The sequence below is a fragment of the Triticum aestivum genome, chromosome 3A (genome assembly GCF_018294505.1).
Source record: "Triticum aestivum cultivar Chinese Spring chromosome 3A, IWGSC CS RefSeq v2.1, whole genome shotgun sequence".
Classification (NCBI taxonomy): domain Eukaryota; kingdom Viridiplantae; phylum Streptophyta; class Magnoliopsida; order Poales; family Poaceae; genus Triticum; species Triticum aestivum.
In genome coordinates, this window is record NC_057800.1 from 482,147,434 (window position 1) to 482,164,466 (window position 17,033).

Below are 17,033 nucleotides of genomic sequence, written 5' to 3' on the forward strand. Positions count from 1 at the left end.
GCTCCAATTCATCAATGTAATGTAGGCGTGTATTTCGAATATAGTCATACGTGCTTATGGAAAAGAACTTACATGACATCTTTTGTCCTACCCTCCCATGGCAGTGGGGTCCTATTGGAAACTAAGGGATATTAAGGCCTCCTTTTAATAGAGTACCAGAACAAAGCATTAACACTTAGTGAATACATGAACTCCTCAAACTATAGTTATCACTGGGAGTGGTCCCGATTATTGTCACTTCAGGGTTACCGGATCATAACACATAGTAGGTGACTATTGACTTGCAAAATAGGATCAAGAACTCACATATATTCATGAAAACATAATAGGTTCAGATCTGAAATCATGGCACTCGGGCCCTAGTGACAAGCATTAAGCATAGCAAAGTCATAGCAACATCAATCTCAGAACATAATGGATACTAGGGATCAAACCCTAACAAAACAAACTCGATTACATGATAAATCTCATCCAACCCATCACCGTCCAGCAAGCCTACGATGAAATTACTCACACACGGCGGTGAGCATCATGAAATTGGTGATGGAGGAAGGTTGGTGATGATGATGGTGATGGATACCCCTCTCCGGAGCCCCGAACGGACTCTAGATCAGCCCTCCCGAAAGAGATTAGGGCTTGGCGGCGGCTCCATATCATAAAACGCGATGAATCCTTCTCTCTGATTTTTTTCTCCCCGAACGTGAATATATATAGTTGGAGTTGAGGTCGGTGGAGCATCAAGGGGCCCACGAGATAGGGGGGCGCGCCCCCCACCCTCGTGGATAGGGTGTGGGGGCCCTGAAGTTGATTCTTTCGCCAGTATTTTTTATATATTCCAAAAATATTCTCTGTGAAGTTTCAGGTCATTCCGAGAACTTTTATTTCTGCACAAAAATAACACCATGGCAATTCTGCTGAAAACAGCGTCAGTCCAGGTTAGTTCCATTCAAATCATGCAAGTTAGAGTCCAAAACAAGGTCAAAAGCGTTTGGAAAAGTAGATATGATGGAGACGTATCATGTAGTAACTTGATCTGAAGTTTCATGATCATCATCATTAGCTTCCTCTCTAGTTGATGTAAGCATCACGGGAACGAATTTCTCTGACGAACTACTTTCCAATCTGAGAGAAGATACAATACCTCATTAAGTTCTACTTTTCTCCCACTCACTTCTTTCGATAGTAATAACTTCTCTAGAAAGTTTCCATTCTTGGCAACAAATATCTTGCCTTCGGATTTGTGGTAGAAGGTGTACCCAATTGTTTCCTTAGGGTATCCTATGAAGACGCACTTCTCCGATTTGGATTCGAGATTATCAAGCTAAAGCCTTTTGACATAAGTGTCGCAACCCCAAACTTTAAGAAACGACAGTTTGGGTTTCTTGCCAAACCATAGTTCACACGGTGTCGTCTCAACGGATTTAGATGGTGCCCTATTTAACGTGAATGCAGTTGTCTCTAATGCATAACCCCAAAATGATAGTGGTAAATCGGTAAGAGACATCGTAGATCGCACCATATATAATAAAGTGCGGTTATGATGTTCGGACACACCATTACGCTATGGTGTCCTGGTGGCGTGAGTTGTGAAACTATTCCACATTGTTTTAAATGAAGACCAAACTCGTAACTCAAATATTCGCCTCCGCGATGAGATCGTAGAAATTTTATTTTCTTGTTACGATGATTCTCCACTTCACTCTAAAATTCTTTGAACTTTTCAAATGTTTCAGACTTGTGTTTCATCAACTAGATATACCCATATCTACTCAAATCATCTGTGAAGGTTAGAAAATAATGATACCCGCTGTGAGCCTCTACACTCATCGGACCACATACATCGGTATGTATTATTTCCAATAAGTCATTAGCTCGCTCCATTGTTCCAGAGAACAGAGTTTTAGTCATCTTTCCCATGAGGCATGGTTCACAAGTATCAAATGATTCATAATCAAGTGATTCCAAAAGCCCATCTGCATGGAGTTTCTTCATGCGCTTTACACCAATATGACCTAAACGACAGTGCCACAAATATGTTGCACTATCATTATCAAATTTGCATCTTTTGGCATCAATATTATGAATATCTGTATCACCACAATCGAGATTCAACAAAAATAGACCACTCTTCAAGGGTGCATGACCACAAAAGATATTAATCATATAAATAGAACAACCATTGTTCTCTGATTTAAATGAATAACTGTCTCGCATTAAACAAGATCCAGATATAATGTTCATGCTCAATGCTGGCACCAAATAACAATTATTCAGGTCTAAAACTAATCCCGAAGGTAGATGTAGAGGTAGCGTGCCGACGGCGATCACATCGACCTTGGAACCATTCCCGACACGCATCTTCACCTCGTTCTTAGCCAATCTTCGTTTAATCTATAGCCCCTGTTTTGAGTTACAAATATGAGCAACCGAACCAGTATCAAATGCCCATGCGCTACTACGAGCATTAGTAAGGTACACATCAATAACATGTATATCAAATATACCTTTGTTCACTTTGCCATCCTTCTTATCCGCCAAATACTTGGGGCAGTTCCGCTTCTAGTGACCAGTCCCTTTGCAGTAGAAGCACTCAGTTTCAATCTTGGGTCATGACTTGGGCTTCTTCTCGGGAGTGACAACTTGCTTGCCATTCTTCCTGAAGTTCCCCTTCTTTTCTTTGCCCTTTTTCTTGAAACTAGTGGTCTTGTTAACCATCAACACTTGATGCTCCTTCTTGATTTCTACCTCTGCAATTTTGAGCATAGCGAAGAGCTCGGGAATTGTCTTATCCATCCCTTTCATATTATAGTTCATCACGAAGCCTTTGTAGCTTGGTGGCAGTGATTGAAGAACTTTGTCAATAACACTGTCATCTGGAAGATTAACTCCCAGCTGAGTCAAGTGATTATGATACCCAGACATTTTGAGTATGTGTTCACTGACAGAACTTTTCTCCTCCATCTTGCAGCAATAGAACTTGTTGGAGACTTCATATCTCTCAACTCGGGCATTTTCTTGAAATATTAACTTCAACTCCTGGAACATCTCATATGGTCCATGACGTTCAAAATGTTTTTGAAGTCCCGATTCTAAGCCATAAAGCATGGCACACTGACTATCAAGTAGTCATCAGATCGAGCTTGCCAGACATTCATAACATCAGCATATGCTCCTGCAGTAGGCCTTTCACCTAGCGGTGCATCAAGGACATAATTCTTCTGTGCAGCAATGAGGATAATCCTCAAGTTACGGACCCAGTCCATGTAGTTTCTACCACCATCTTTCAACTTAGATTTCTCTAGGAATGCATTAAAATTTAAGGGAATGGTAGCACGGGCCGTTGATCTACAACATAGATACGCAAAAACTATCAGGACTAAGTTCATCATAAATTAAGTTCAATTAATCATATTACCTAAGAACTCCCACTTAGATAGACATCCCTCAAATCATCTAAATGGTACGTGATCCAAATCAACTAAACCATGTTTGATCATCACGTGAGATGGAGTAGTCATCAATGGTGAACATCTCTATGTTGATCATATCTACTATATGATTCACGTTCGACCTTTCGGTCTCCAGTGTTCCGAGGCCATGTATGTACATGCCAGGCTCGTCAAGTTTAACCCGAGTATTCCGCATGTGCAAAACTGTCTTGCACCCGTTGTATGTGAACGTAGAGTCTATCACACCCGATCATCACGTGGTGTCTCAACACGATGAACTGTAGCAACGGTGCATACTCGGGGAGAACACTTATACCTTGAAATTTTGTTAGGGGATCATCTTATAGTGCTACCACCGTACTAAGCAAAATAAGATGCATAAAAGATAAACATCACATGCAATCAAAAAATGTGACATGATATGGCCATCATCATCTTGTGCTTTTGATCTCCATCTCCAAAGCATCGTCATGATCTCCATCGCCACCGGCTCGACATCCTGATCTCCATCGTAGCGTCATGGTCGTCTCGCCAACTATTGCTTCTACAACTATCGCTAACACATAGTGATAAAGTAAAGCAATTACATGGTGTATGCATTTTGTACAATAAAGAGACAACCATAAGGCTCCTGCCGGTAGTCAGATATCTTAAAAAACATGATCATCTCATACAATAAAGTTTATCACATCATGTATTGACCATATCACATCACAACATGCCCTGCAAAACCAAGTTAGACGTCCTCTACTTTATTGTTGCAAGTTTTACGTGGCTGCTATGGGCTTCTAGAAAGAACCATTCTTACCTACGCATCAAAACCACAACGGTGATTTATCAAGTTTGCTATTTTAACCTTCAACAAGGACAGGCCGCAGTCAAATTCGATTCAACTAAAGTAGGAGAAATAGACACCTGCCAGCCACCTTTATGCAAAACTAGTTGCATGTCTGTCGGTGGAAGCGGTCTCGTGAATGTGGTCATGTAAGGTTGGTCTGGGCTGCTTCATCCAACAATACCGCCGAATCAAAATAAGACATTGGTGGTAAGCAGTATGATGACCACCACCCACAACTCTTTGTGTTCTACTCGTGCATATCATCTACGCATAGACCTGGCTCTAATGCCACTATTGGGAAACATAGCATGTAATTTCAAAAAAATCCTACGCTCATGCAAGATCTATCTAGGAGATGCATAGCAACGAGAGGGGGAGAATGTGTCCATGTACCCTCATAGAACGAAAGCGGAAGCGTTTGACAACACGGTTGATGTAGTCGAACTTCTTCTAGCTCCGACCGATCAAGCATCGAACGTACGGCACCTCCGAGTTCTGCACACGTTCAGCTCGATGACGTCCCTCGCCTTCTTGATCCAGCAAGGTGTCCATGAAGTAGACGAGTTCCATTAGCAAGATGGTGATGGTGAAGTGATTCTCGCAGGGCTTCGCCTAAGAACCGCAAAACTATGACCGGGAGTGTAAACTTTGGAGGTGGCGCCGCACACGGCTAACGATTGTTGTTGTGTGTTCTAGGCGCCCCTCCCCACGTATATATAGGTGGGAGCGGAGGTGAGCAGCCATGGGACACCCCAAGTAGGAGGAATCCTACTTGGGGACCTCCCCCAATTTGGCCTCCCCCTTCCTTTTTTGCCGGAGAAAAAAGGAAAGGGGGAAGGGAGAAAGGATGGGGGGCCGAACCCCCCTTGTTCCTTCTCCAATTTGGCCTCCTGCCTAAGGGGGCGTGCCACCCCTTATGGGCGGTGTGCTCCCCTCGTATGGCCCATATGGCCCATATTTCCCCCGGGGGGTTCCGGTAACCCCTCCGATACTCCGATAAATACCCGATACTATCTGGAACACTTTCGATGTCTGAATACTATCATCCTATATATAAATCTTACCTCTCGACCATTTCGAGACTCCTCATCATGTCTGTGATCTCATCCGGAACTCCGAACAACATTCGGTCACCAAATCACATAACTCATATAATACCAAATCGTCATCGAATGTTAAGCGTGTGGACCCTACGGGTTCGAGAACTATGTAGACATGACCGAGACACCTCTCCGGTCAATAACCAATAGTGGAACCCGGATGCTCATATTGGCTCCTACATATTCTACGAAGATCTTTATCGATCGAACCATGAAGACAATATACATTATTCCCTTTGTCATCGGTATGTTACTTGCCCGAGATTCGTTCGTCGGTATCTTCATACCTAGTTCAATCTCGTTACCGACAAGTCTCTTTACTCGTTCCGTAATACATCATCTTGTAATTAATTCATTAGTCACTTTGCTTGCAAGGCTTCTTATGATGTGCATTACCGAGAGGGGCCAGAGATAGCTCTCCGATACTCAAAGTGACAAATCCTAATCTCGCTCTATGCCAACCCAACAAACACCTTCGAAGATACATGTAGAGCATCTTTATAATCACTCAGTTATGTTGTGACATTTGATAGCACACAAGGTATTCCTCCAGTATCCGAGAGTTGCATAATCTCATAGTCGAAGGAATATGTATTTGACATGAAGAAAGCAATAGCAATAAAACTGAATGATCAATAAGATAAGCTAACGGATGGGTCATGTCCAGCACATCATTCTCCTAATGTTGTGATCCCATTATCAAATGACAACTCATCTCCATGGTTAGGAAACCTTAACCATCTTTGATCAACGAGCTAGTCAAGTAGAGGCTCACTAGGGACACAATGTATGTCTATGTATTCACACATGTATTAAGGTTTCCGATCAATACAATTCTAGCATGAATAATAAAAATTTATCATGAATAAGGGAAATATAAAATAACAACTTTATTATTGCCACTAGGGCATATTTCCTTCAGCTGTGTGGTGCCCACAAGATACTAGGGCGCGCCAGGCCCCCCAGGCGTGCCTTGGTGGGTGGTAGGCAGCCCAGCCCACCTCCGGTGCCCATCTTCTGGTATATAAGGTATTTTGACCTAGAAAATAATAAAGAGAGGACTTTCGGGGTGGAGCGTCGCCGTCTCGAGGCGGAACTTGGGCAGGAGCACTTTTGTCTTCCGGCGGAGCGATTCCGCCGGGGGAACTTCCCTCCCGGAGGGGGAAATCAAAGCCATCGTCATCACCAACAACCCTCTCATCTTCGGGAGGGCAATCTCCATCAACGTCTTCAACAACACCATCTCATCTCAAACCCTAGTTCATCTCTTTGTTCAATCTTTGTACCGGAACCTCAGATTGGTACTTGTGGGTGACTAGTAGTGTTGATTAAATCTTGTAGTTGATTACTATATGGTTTATTTGGTGGAAGATTATATGTTCAGATCCATTATGCTATTTAATATCCCTTTTATCTTGAGCATGAATATTATTTGTGAGTAGTTACCTTTGTTCTTGAGGCCACGGGAGAAGTCTTGTTGCAAGTAATCATGTGAATTTGATATGTGTTCGATATTTTGATGATATGTATGTTGTGATTCCCTTAGTGGTGTTATGTGAATGTCGGTTACATGACACTTCCCGTATTTGGGCCTAAGGGGATGCATTGTTGAGTGGTTATTAGATGATGGGTTGCTAGAGTGACAAAAGCTTAAACCCTAGTTTATGCGCTACTTCGTAAGGGACTGATTTGGATCCATATGTTTAATGATATGGTTAGACTTTATCTTAATACTTTTATCATAGTTGCGGATGCTTGCGAGGGGGCTAATCATAAGTGGGAGGTTTGTTCAAGTAATAACATCACCCAAGCACCGGTCCACACACATATCAAATTATCAAAGTAGCAAACGTGAAACAAACCAACATGATGAAAGTGACTAGATGAAATTCCCGTGCGCCCTCAAGAACGCTTTGCTTATTATAAGAGACCGTTTTGGCCTGTCCTTTGCTACAAAAAGGATTGGGCTACCTTGCTGCACATTATTTGCCATTACCATTACTTGTCCATTATAAATTATCTTGCTTTCAAACTACCTGTTACCGACAATTTCAGTGGTTGCAGAAATTACCTTGCTGAACACCACTTGTCATTTCCTTCTGCTCCTTGTTGGGTTCCGCACTCTTACTTATAGAAAGGACTACTATTGATCCCCTATACTTGTGGCTTATCAATACGCAGGCTCACCTAGAAGCATGCGAGTTGTATGATGCGCGGGCTCACTCGCAAGCGAGCCCTCTGACTTCTATGGCCGCCCGCCTCGCTCCCAACCTCTCCATTAATGGCACCTGAGTTGCTATTTAATACAGGCGGCCTTACTCTTTGCCTCCTATTCCCCTCCTGCAAGCCTCCACCAATGCCATGGCGTAGGAGGTTCATCTTCCACCAGTCTTCTAGTTTGGTGAAGTCGACTCAGAGCCGGGCGAGATAGAAAATAAGGAGGAATGGGGCCTCATGGACATGGCCTTGAACGAGCTGGCCGCGGTGGATGCTGCCCCCGCGCCCGTCCTAGCTCACATCCCCGCGCCCGCACCAGTGACAATCCCCGTAGCATTGACGGGCTGGTCGCCGAGCACTATCGCAGGGCTGGAAGCCGCGGGCATCAGCGAGGTCCCCGCGAACCCACGCGAGCTCGTGTACATGCCAGCACCAGCGCCCCTGCCCATGCCCGTGCGCGCCCCTACACCCACTGTGGTGCCGGTCCCCGTACATTTGTCTGCACCCAGCGCGCCCGTGCGTGTGCGCGTGTCCTCCTCAACGTCATGGGACACTGCCATTGATCGCTACCTCGCAGCGTCGCGAGTTGCTGTCCTCCCGCGCCCCGCCCATCAATCGTGCGACAACAAGGTCTTTGATTTCCAAGTGAAGAACATTATGTGTTGTCTTGAAGACTTCAACAACGGTGTCCCATAGAACGACAACGCCGGCATAGCACGGCTCGGCACCTCCGCCGCCGCCGTGATTAGTTTTTTGAGTTTAATACTATATCTCGATCATATGAATATAAAGTCATAGTGTGACTGAATGAAACCTATGGTTGGAACAAACTTCTGTTTTTCTATGTGAACATACATACTTATCAAACGATTTAGAACACATCAATTGTTTTTAAATTTAAATACTCATCGCAAACATTTTAGATAGAACACCCGGATGCAAACCGAGAGCTTCCCCAGTAACCTAAGGGAAAATGTGTCGCAAGATTTGTGCATGTTTTCATCGCAAACGTTTTAGATAGAACACTCATGTGCAAAGAGAGAGCTATGGTCCTTCCCCAGCAAGCCAAGGGAAAATTTTCTGTGCAAGATTTGTGCATCTCTTTATCGCAAACAGTTCAGATTGAACACATTATGCAAAGCGAGAGCTATGGTTCCTTCACCACTAAGCCAAGAGAACATCTGGCGCGCAGGATTTGTATATCCCTTCAATGCAAACGATCCCGTGTGCAACCACATATAGACAATTTGGTAAGATTTGCATCAGTCATATGTGGTATATATATATATTGCCATTTGTCAAACTGGAAAGATTGGCATTTGTCGATCTAGTAACATTGCCCTTTGTCAACTTGTAACACTGCCATTTATCAAAATTTGCAGCTAAAAATCACTAGCGCTATCTAACTTTGCAACTAAAATTCAGTAAGCATAGATTTCATTCATAGATTAAGTAGTCATACTTTATACAAACAATTCAACTCGACAGCTGAACCGACCAAACTTTTCCCAATTGTTGCCAACCACGTACTGAAATAGCTAGCTCAACTATATATACTAGCTAATTTTAAATATGTAGTATAGTTCAACCATATCTATAAGCAGATGAACTGAACAAAATAGCCCCTAAATACTAGGAAAATAGGAAGGAGAACCTGCTCATGCCACCCCCCTCAATCTCACCATTGAGTGGTCATCAACAGTCGTCCATAACTAGTATCACCAAGAATTTTTATAGTGTATAACTATCACAGCCTCCTCGTATATCACTTGTATTTGCATTTAAAGTGGGTCCTCCTCATGTCATCATTAAAAGAATCCTGCACTCTCTGCAATCTCCTGCAGCACGACCAGGAGCAAATTAATTGCATTGTGAGAATTTAGCCAACCACCACGCATATAGTTAGTGCCTCAATTAACATGTCTTGATTAATAGTCAGATTAACTCCTGCATGGTGAGTCCTTCACAACACGGACAATATGCAAACATTAATTAATCATCTTGTTTTTGCTCTAATTAAGGACCCGACGACTAATACATCCAAAATTCTTTCATATTTTTTTGAACCAAGACTTGTTTGAGCCGAAATACTTCCAATAATTAACCACCTCGTTTTTCTCTAATTAAGGATCAGACAGCTAATAGTAGTACATCTGAAATACTTCCATTTGTTTTCCGAAACATTCTTGAGCACGAATATTTTCACTAATTATGGCATTAGGCGGCATATGCAGTGGATTGAGCCGCATGCAGTGGAATGGGGTCATTTAGTCGAGGCATTAACCCTGTAAGACAAGCCGCAAGCAAGCTTCCTCGTTGACTAATTAAGCGGCATCAAATGGCATGTTAAATGGTGCCTTGAAGACGGAGACAGTGTGCAGCTTTTGATTGACTGCGCATTTATTTGTCTGACGTTGTGCTGCCTTAACTGACCGTATTTCTCTGTATACTGATTTATGTAAAGATTAAAAGCTCTTTTAACTAATAAAAACACTACTTTATCTGCACATCTCAAAGCACATGCAGACGGGCAGGATAAAGGGGCGCGTGCCGCCCGGAGCCAAAAGTGCGCTTCCCTAAATACTACTACTACTGAGGAGCTTTGTACTACTTCCATCAGCCTCTCCTCTATCGAGCGCGCTCAGTAAGAGGCAGAGGAGGAGGAGCCTCCCAACGAGCTGGATAATCAGAATCCGGTGCCTGCCGCTGCTGCACCTTTAGCGACGCTCACCATGAATGCCCTCTGGCGCTCCAGACGACCCCTCTCGAAGCAACAGGACTCCTAGTAGATCTCCTCATTACGCGCCTTTGCAGTGGTGTGTGTTGTGACCACGGCGGCGATAAGACTCTTTGCGTGCTCGATCAGGCGCTCCTCCGGCAGGGACTCAATGTAGCGTGCAAGGTCACTAACGCACATGCGGGGCTCCACCTCCACCTCCGGCCTTCGGGCGACGATGGCAGAGCGGGTCATGACCCCAGCGATCGATGGTGGGGTGGCACCCACGACGGCCACCTCCTGCCTTCGGGCCGTGGTTGCGGAGCGGGTGATGGCCACGGTGGCCGACAGTGGGGTGGAGGCCACGACGGCCACCGCCAACCTTCGGGGCGCGATGGCGGAGCGGGCGATGGACTGGCTTTCGACGATGGTGCTACGGCCACGACTGCAGACCGTGGGGTGGCGGCAATAGTGGCCGGCAACACCGAGGACTTTGCCGTCACCGTGGTGTAGCCTCCCAGCTGGAGCTGTCCTCTGATGATGGCGGAGTGGCTGAGCGATGACGGCGGACTGGTATCATTAGCGATTGTGGGAGAAGCGGAAGAGATAAGCTACAGGGAGGGAGGGGAAAATGCGACACAGGACTCGCCGGACGTGAGGGTTTATATAGCAGGCCGGTAAGCATTGGGATTTTGGGGGATTTCACTGAGTCGGGCAGGAAGCTTGCACGGCTATGCGCAGGAACCTACATGGTTGCGCGGGAACGGGCTCACCGATGATTCATTGGCACCACTTCGAGCCACCGTTGGGCCAAAAGAATGCCCGCGCGGTGCTCAAGTTTGTGCTAGAAGTTGTCTGTGACAGTGGGGTGACAAGATGTGCGAGAGGAGGACGAAATGACGCATACACACACGGTGAATAAAAAATGTTTCTGATTTAATTACCACTACTAGGGAAAAGCCTAGTAGTAGCGCGGGGTGGAGGTGCAGTAGTGGCGAGGGGGGCGCTACTGATACGACGCTAGAGCTAATGTTCGGTAGTAGTGCGGGTTGGGGCGCGCTACAACTATCCTGCATAACAGTAGTGTGTTTTCCCTCCCGGCGCTACTACTACACCTTCCTAGCAGCAGAGTCTTTTTCCACATAGCTCTACTACTACGCCTCCCTAGCAGTACCGCCTGGTGGGCTACCAGCGCTACTGGTAAAGTTTGCTATTTTTCCCTACTGCATATTGCCGCTATATTTGTACTGGTTTATAATAGTCTCATCATATGATTTTATGATAATGATGAGTTATTATTTCAGTGGGTGAAAGAGACATGGATTAGATTCAAGTGGAGGCAACATGGTGCATATCCAAAGTACTACTAATCCAAACTTGATCACCCACTGATATATATAATAACTGATCATGCTCATAATGATATAACAACTAAGCATCATCATCATTAATAATAACTCATTATCATAATAACACGTCATACTCATCATCATCATAGTCATCTAACAACTTCTACTCGCTATCATAATAACAAGTCATACTCATCATCATAGTCATCTAACCAACCCTACTTAATTGTTCTTAGCACATGATCGTGAGTATTAGCTAGGACTTACTACCCTCTCTAAGGTAAAATAGCATAAAACAAGATAGCCCCTGATGCTCCATTATGGAGAATGGAGATTATCCCGTCTCCAATTCTTGCGCTTTGCGCAATGTTGCTTCAAAGTAGCTCCCTATGATTGTTTATACATTTTTTCCATTCTTTGATTGTCATGTCTTCATCGGTTTTAGAAATTTGATATGAACAGCGGTGAAGCCTTGGTAGACTTGGTTGTAAGCTAATAACATCAAGGCGACCTTTCGGAAACATTAGATCAGGCACACAATCCTTCGGGACTTCCTATTGAAAAATATAATAATAATGTTATAGTTAGCAATGTAGTTTAGCTTTAGAAGAATATATGCAAAAGATGCACGAATGTCGTAATAGTAAAAAATCTTACCATGCCATCTCCATGCATATTACCGTAGTTCAACACGTGTACTAGTGGCACGTATTGACCATAGTGTGCAGGAGTTTCATAATTGATATTGTAATTCTCAACATCAATAATAAATGAGAAAAGATGATCTTTCTCCTCATAAGTTAATTCAGCGCCATCAGTGTAGTAGGTTTTGTCTACCATCTTCCGTGCATTTTTTTAAGAGTGAAAATAAGCTGTCAATGGAAATAAGATGTCAACTATTTTGAAATAAACAATATAAATTACTTAATAAATATGTTTGAGAAACTCGCATATAGGTAGAAGTGGAAGTGTATCAACAAGGACCCAAATGTCGATATTAGCTTCATCGATATTATCGTCATCGACATTATATTCGTCAACATTATCTTCATCGATGTCATCTTCAGGATCACCAAGATAGAAGGTGACATGCATACCCTCCTGAAAATCATACGCCTTGCACATTGCTTCCCAATTGGAGCAACCTAATGGAATACGCTCTCTGAATTGTATAGCTTTACAACAAATGTTGGGGAACATAGTAATTTCAAAAAAATTCCTACGCACACGCAAGATCATGGTGATGCATAGCAACGAGAGGGAAGAGTGTTGTCTACGTACCCTCGTAGACCGGAACCGGAAGTGTTAGCACAACGCGGTTGATGTAGTCGTACGTCTTCACGGCCCGACCGATCAAGCACCGAAACTACGGCACCTCCGAGTTCTAGCACACGTTCAGCTCAATGACGATCCCCGGACTCCGATCCAGCAAAGTGTCGGGGATGAGTTATGTCAGCACGATGGCGTGGTGACGATCTTGATGTTCTACCGTCGCAGGGCTTCGCCTAAGCACCGCTACAATATTATCGAGGATTATGGTGGAGGGGGGCACCGCACACGGCTAAGAGATCAATGATCAATTGTTGTGTCTCTGGGGTGCCCCCTGCCCCCATATATAAAGGAGTGGAGGAGGGGCCGGCCAAGGAGGGTGGCGCGCCCAAGGGGGGGAGTCCAACTCCCACCGGGAGTAGGACTCCCCCTTTTCCTATTAGGAGTAGGTGAGGGAAGGAAGAGGAAGGAGGGAGGAAGGAAAGGGGGGCCGGCCCCCTTCCCAATTCGGATTGGGCTTGGGGGGGGGGGCGCCCCCTCCCTTGCTCCTTTCCCCTCCTTTCCACTAAGGCCCAATAAGGCCCATATACCTCCCGGGGGGTTCCGATAACCTCCCGGTGATCCGGTATTGTCCCAATCTCACCCGGAACCTTTCCGGTGTCCAAATATAGTCATCCAATATATCGATCTTTATGTCTCGACCATTTCGAGACTCCTCGTCAAGTCCGTGATCACATCCGGGACTCCGAACAACCTTCGGTACATCAAAATATATAAACTCATCATGAAACTGTCATCCTAATGTTAAGTGTGCGGACCCTACGGGTTCGAGAACAATGTAGACATGACCGAGACACGTCTCTGGTCAATAACCAATAGCGGAACCTGGATGCTCATATTGTCTCCTACATATTCTACGAAGATCTTTATTGGTCAGACCGCATAACAACATACCTTGTTCCCTTTGTCATCGGTATGTTACTTGCCCGAGATTCGATCGTCGGTATCTCAATACCTAGTTCAATCTCATTACCGGCAAGTCTCTTTACTCGTTCCGTATTACATCATCTTGCAACTAACTTATTAGTTGCATTGCTTGCAAGGCTTAAGTGATGTGCATTACCGAGAGGGCCCAGAGATACCTCTCCAACAATCGGAGCGACAAATCCTAATCTCGAAATACGCCAACCCAACATGTACCTTTGGAGACACCTGTAGAGCACCTTTATAATCACCCAGTTACTTGTGAAGTTTGGTAGCACACAAAGTGTTCCTCCGGTAAACGGGAGTTGCATAATCTCATAGTCATAGGAACATGTATAAGCCATGGAGAAAGCAATAGCAACATACTAAACGATCGGGTGCTAAGCTAATGGAATGGGTCGTGTCAATCACATCATTCTCCTAATGATGTGATCCCGTTAATCAAATGACAACTCATGTCTATGGTTAGGAAACATAACCATCTTTGATCAACGAGCTAGTCAAGTAGAGGCATACTAGTGACACTCTGTTTGTCTATGTATTCACACATGTATTATGTTTCCTGTTAATACAATTCTAGCATGAATAATAAACATTTATCATGATATAAGGAAATAAATAATAACTTTATTATTGTCTCTAGGGCATATTTCCTTCAGTCTCCCACTTGCACTAGAGTCAATAATCTAGTTCACATCGCCATGTGATTTAACATCAATAGTTCACATCACCATGTGATTAACACCCATAGTTCACATCGTCATGTGACCAACACCCAAAGGGTTTACTAGATTCAATAATCTAGTTCACATCGCTATGTGATTAACGCCCAAAGAGTACTAAGGTGTGATCATGTTTTGCTTGTGAGAGAAGTTTAGTCAACGGGTCTGCCACATTCAGATCCGTAAGTATTTTGCAAATTTCTATGTCAACAATGCTCTGCACTAAGCTACTCTAGCTAATTGCTCCCACTTTCAATATGTATCCAGATTGAGACTTTGAGTCATCTGGATCAGTGTCAAAACTTGCATCGACGTAACCTTTTACGACGAACCTTTTGTCACCTCCATAATCGAGAAACATATCCTTATTCCACTAAGGATAATTTTGACCAATGTCCAGTGATCTACTCCTAGATCACTATTGTACTCCCTTGCCAAACTCAGGGCAGGGTACACAATAGGTCTGGTACACAGCATGGCATACTTTATAGAACCTATGGCTGAGGCATAGGGAATGACTTTCATTCTCTCTCTATCTTCTGTCGTGGTCGGCTTTTGAGTCTTACTCAACTTCACACCTTTGTAACACAGGCAAGAACTCCTTCTTTGACTGTTCCATTTTGAACTACTTCAAAATCTTGTCAAGGTATGTACTCATTGAAAAACTTCTCAAGCGTCTTGATCTATCTCTATAGATCTTGATGCTCAATATGTAAGCAGCTTCACCGAGGTCTTTCTTTAAAAAACTCCTTTCAAACATTCCTTTATGCTTTGCAGAATAAATCTACATTATCTTTGATCAACAATATGTCATACACATATACTTATCAGAAATGCTGTAGTGCTCCCACTCACTTTCTTGTAAATACAGGCTTCACCGCAAGTCTGTATAAAACTATATGCTTTGACCAACTTATCAAAGCGTATATTCCAACTCCGAGATGTTTGCACCAGTCCATAGATGGATCGCTAGAGCTTGCATATTTTGTTAGCACCTTTGACAAAACCTTCTGGTTGCATCATATACAACTCTTCTTTAATAAATCTATTAAGGAATGTAGTTTTGTTTATCCATTTGCCATATTTCATAAAATGCGGCAATAGCAAACATGATTCGGACAGACTTAAGCATAGATACGAGTGAGAAATTCTCATCATGGTCAACACCTTGAACTTTTTGAAAACCTTTTCGCGACAATTCTAGCTTTGTAAATAGTAACACTACTATCAGCGTCCGTCTTCCTCTTTAAGATCCATTTAATCTCAATGGCTCGTTGATCTTTAGGAAAGTTAATCAAAGTCCATACTTTGTTCTTATACATGGATCTCATCTTAGATTTCATGGCCTCAAGCCATTTCGCAGAATCTGGGGTCATCATCGCTTCCTCATAGTTCGTAGGCTCGTCATGGTCAAGTAACATGACCTCCAGAACATGATTACTGTACCACTCTGGTGCGGATCTCACTCTGGTTTACCTACGAGGTTTCGGTAGTAACTTGATCTGAAGTTACATGATCATCATCATTAGCTTCCTCACTAATTGGTGTAGTAGTCACAGGAATAGATTTCTGTGATGAACTACTTTCCAATAAGGGAGCAGGTACAGTTACCTCATCAAGTTCTACTCTCCTCCCACTCACTTCTTTTGAGAGAAACTCCTTCTCTAGAAAGGATCCATTCTCATCAACGAATAACTTGCCTTCGGATCTGTGATAGAAGGTGTACCCAACAGTTTCTTTTGGGTATCCTATGAAGACACACTTCTCAATTTGGGTTTGAGCTTATCAGGTTGAAACTTTTTCACATAAGCATTGCAACCTCAAACTTTAAGAAACGACAACTTAGGTTTCTTGCCAAACCATAGTTCATACGGTGTCGTCTCAACGGATTTAGATGGTGCCCTATTTAACGTGAATGCAGCTGTCTCTAATGCATAACCTCAAAACTATAGTGGTTAATCGGTAAGGAACACCATAGATTGCACTATATCCAATAATAGTACGGTTATGACATTCAGACACACCATTATGCTGTGGTGTTCCAGGTGGCACGATTTTGTGAAACTTTTCCACATTGTTTTAATTGAAGACCAAACTCGTAACTCAAATATTTGTCGCTGCGATCAGATCATAGAAACTTTATTTTCTTGTCACGATGATTTTCCACTTCACTCTGAAGTTTTTGAACTTTTCAAATGTTTCAGACTTATGTTTCATCAAGTAGATATACCCATATCTACTGAAATCATCTGTGAAGGTCAGAAAATAACGATACCCGCCGCGAGCCTCAACATTCATCGGACTGCATACATCAGTATCTATTATTTCCACTAAGTCAGTTGCTTGCTCCATTGTTTCGGAGAACGGAGTCTTAGTCATCTTGCCCATG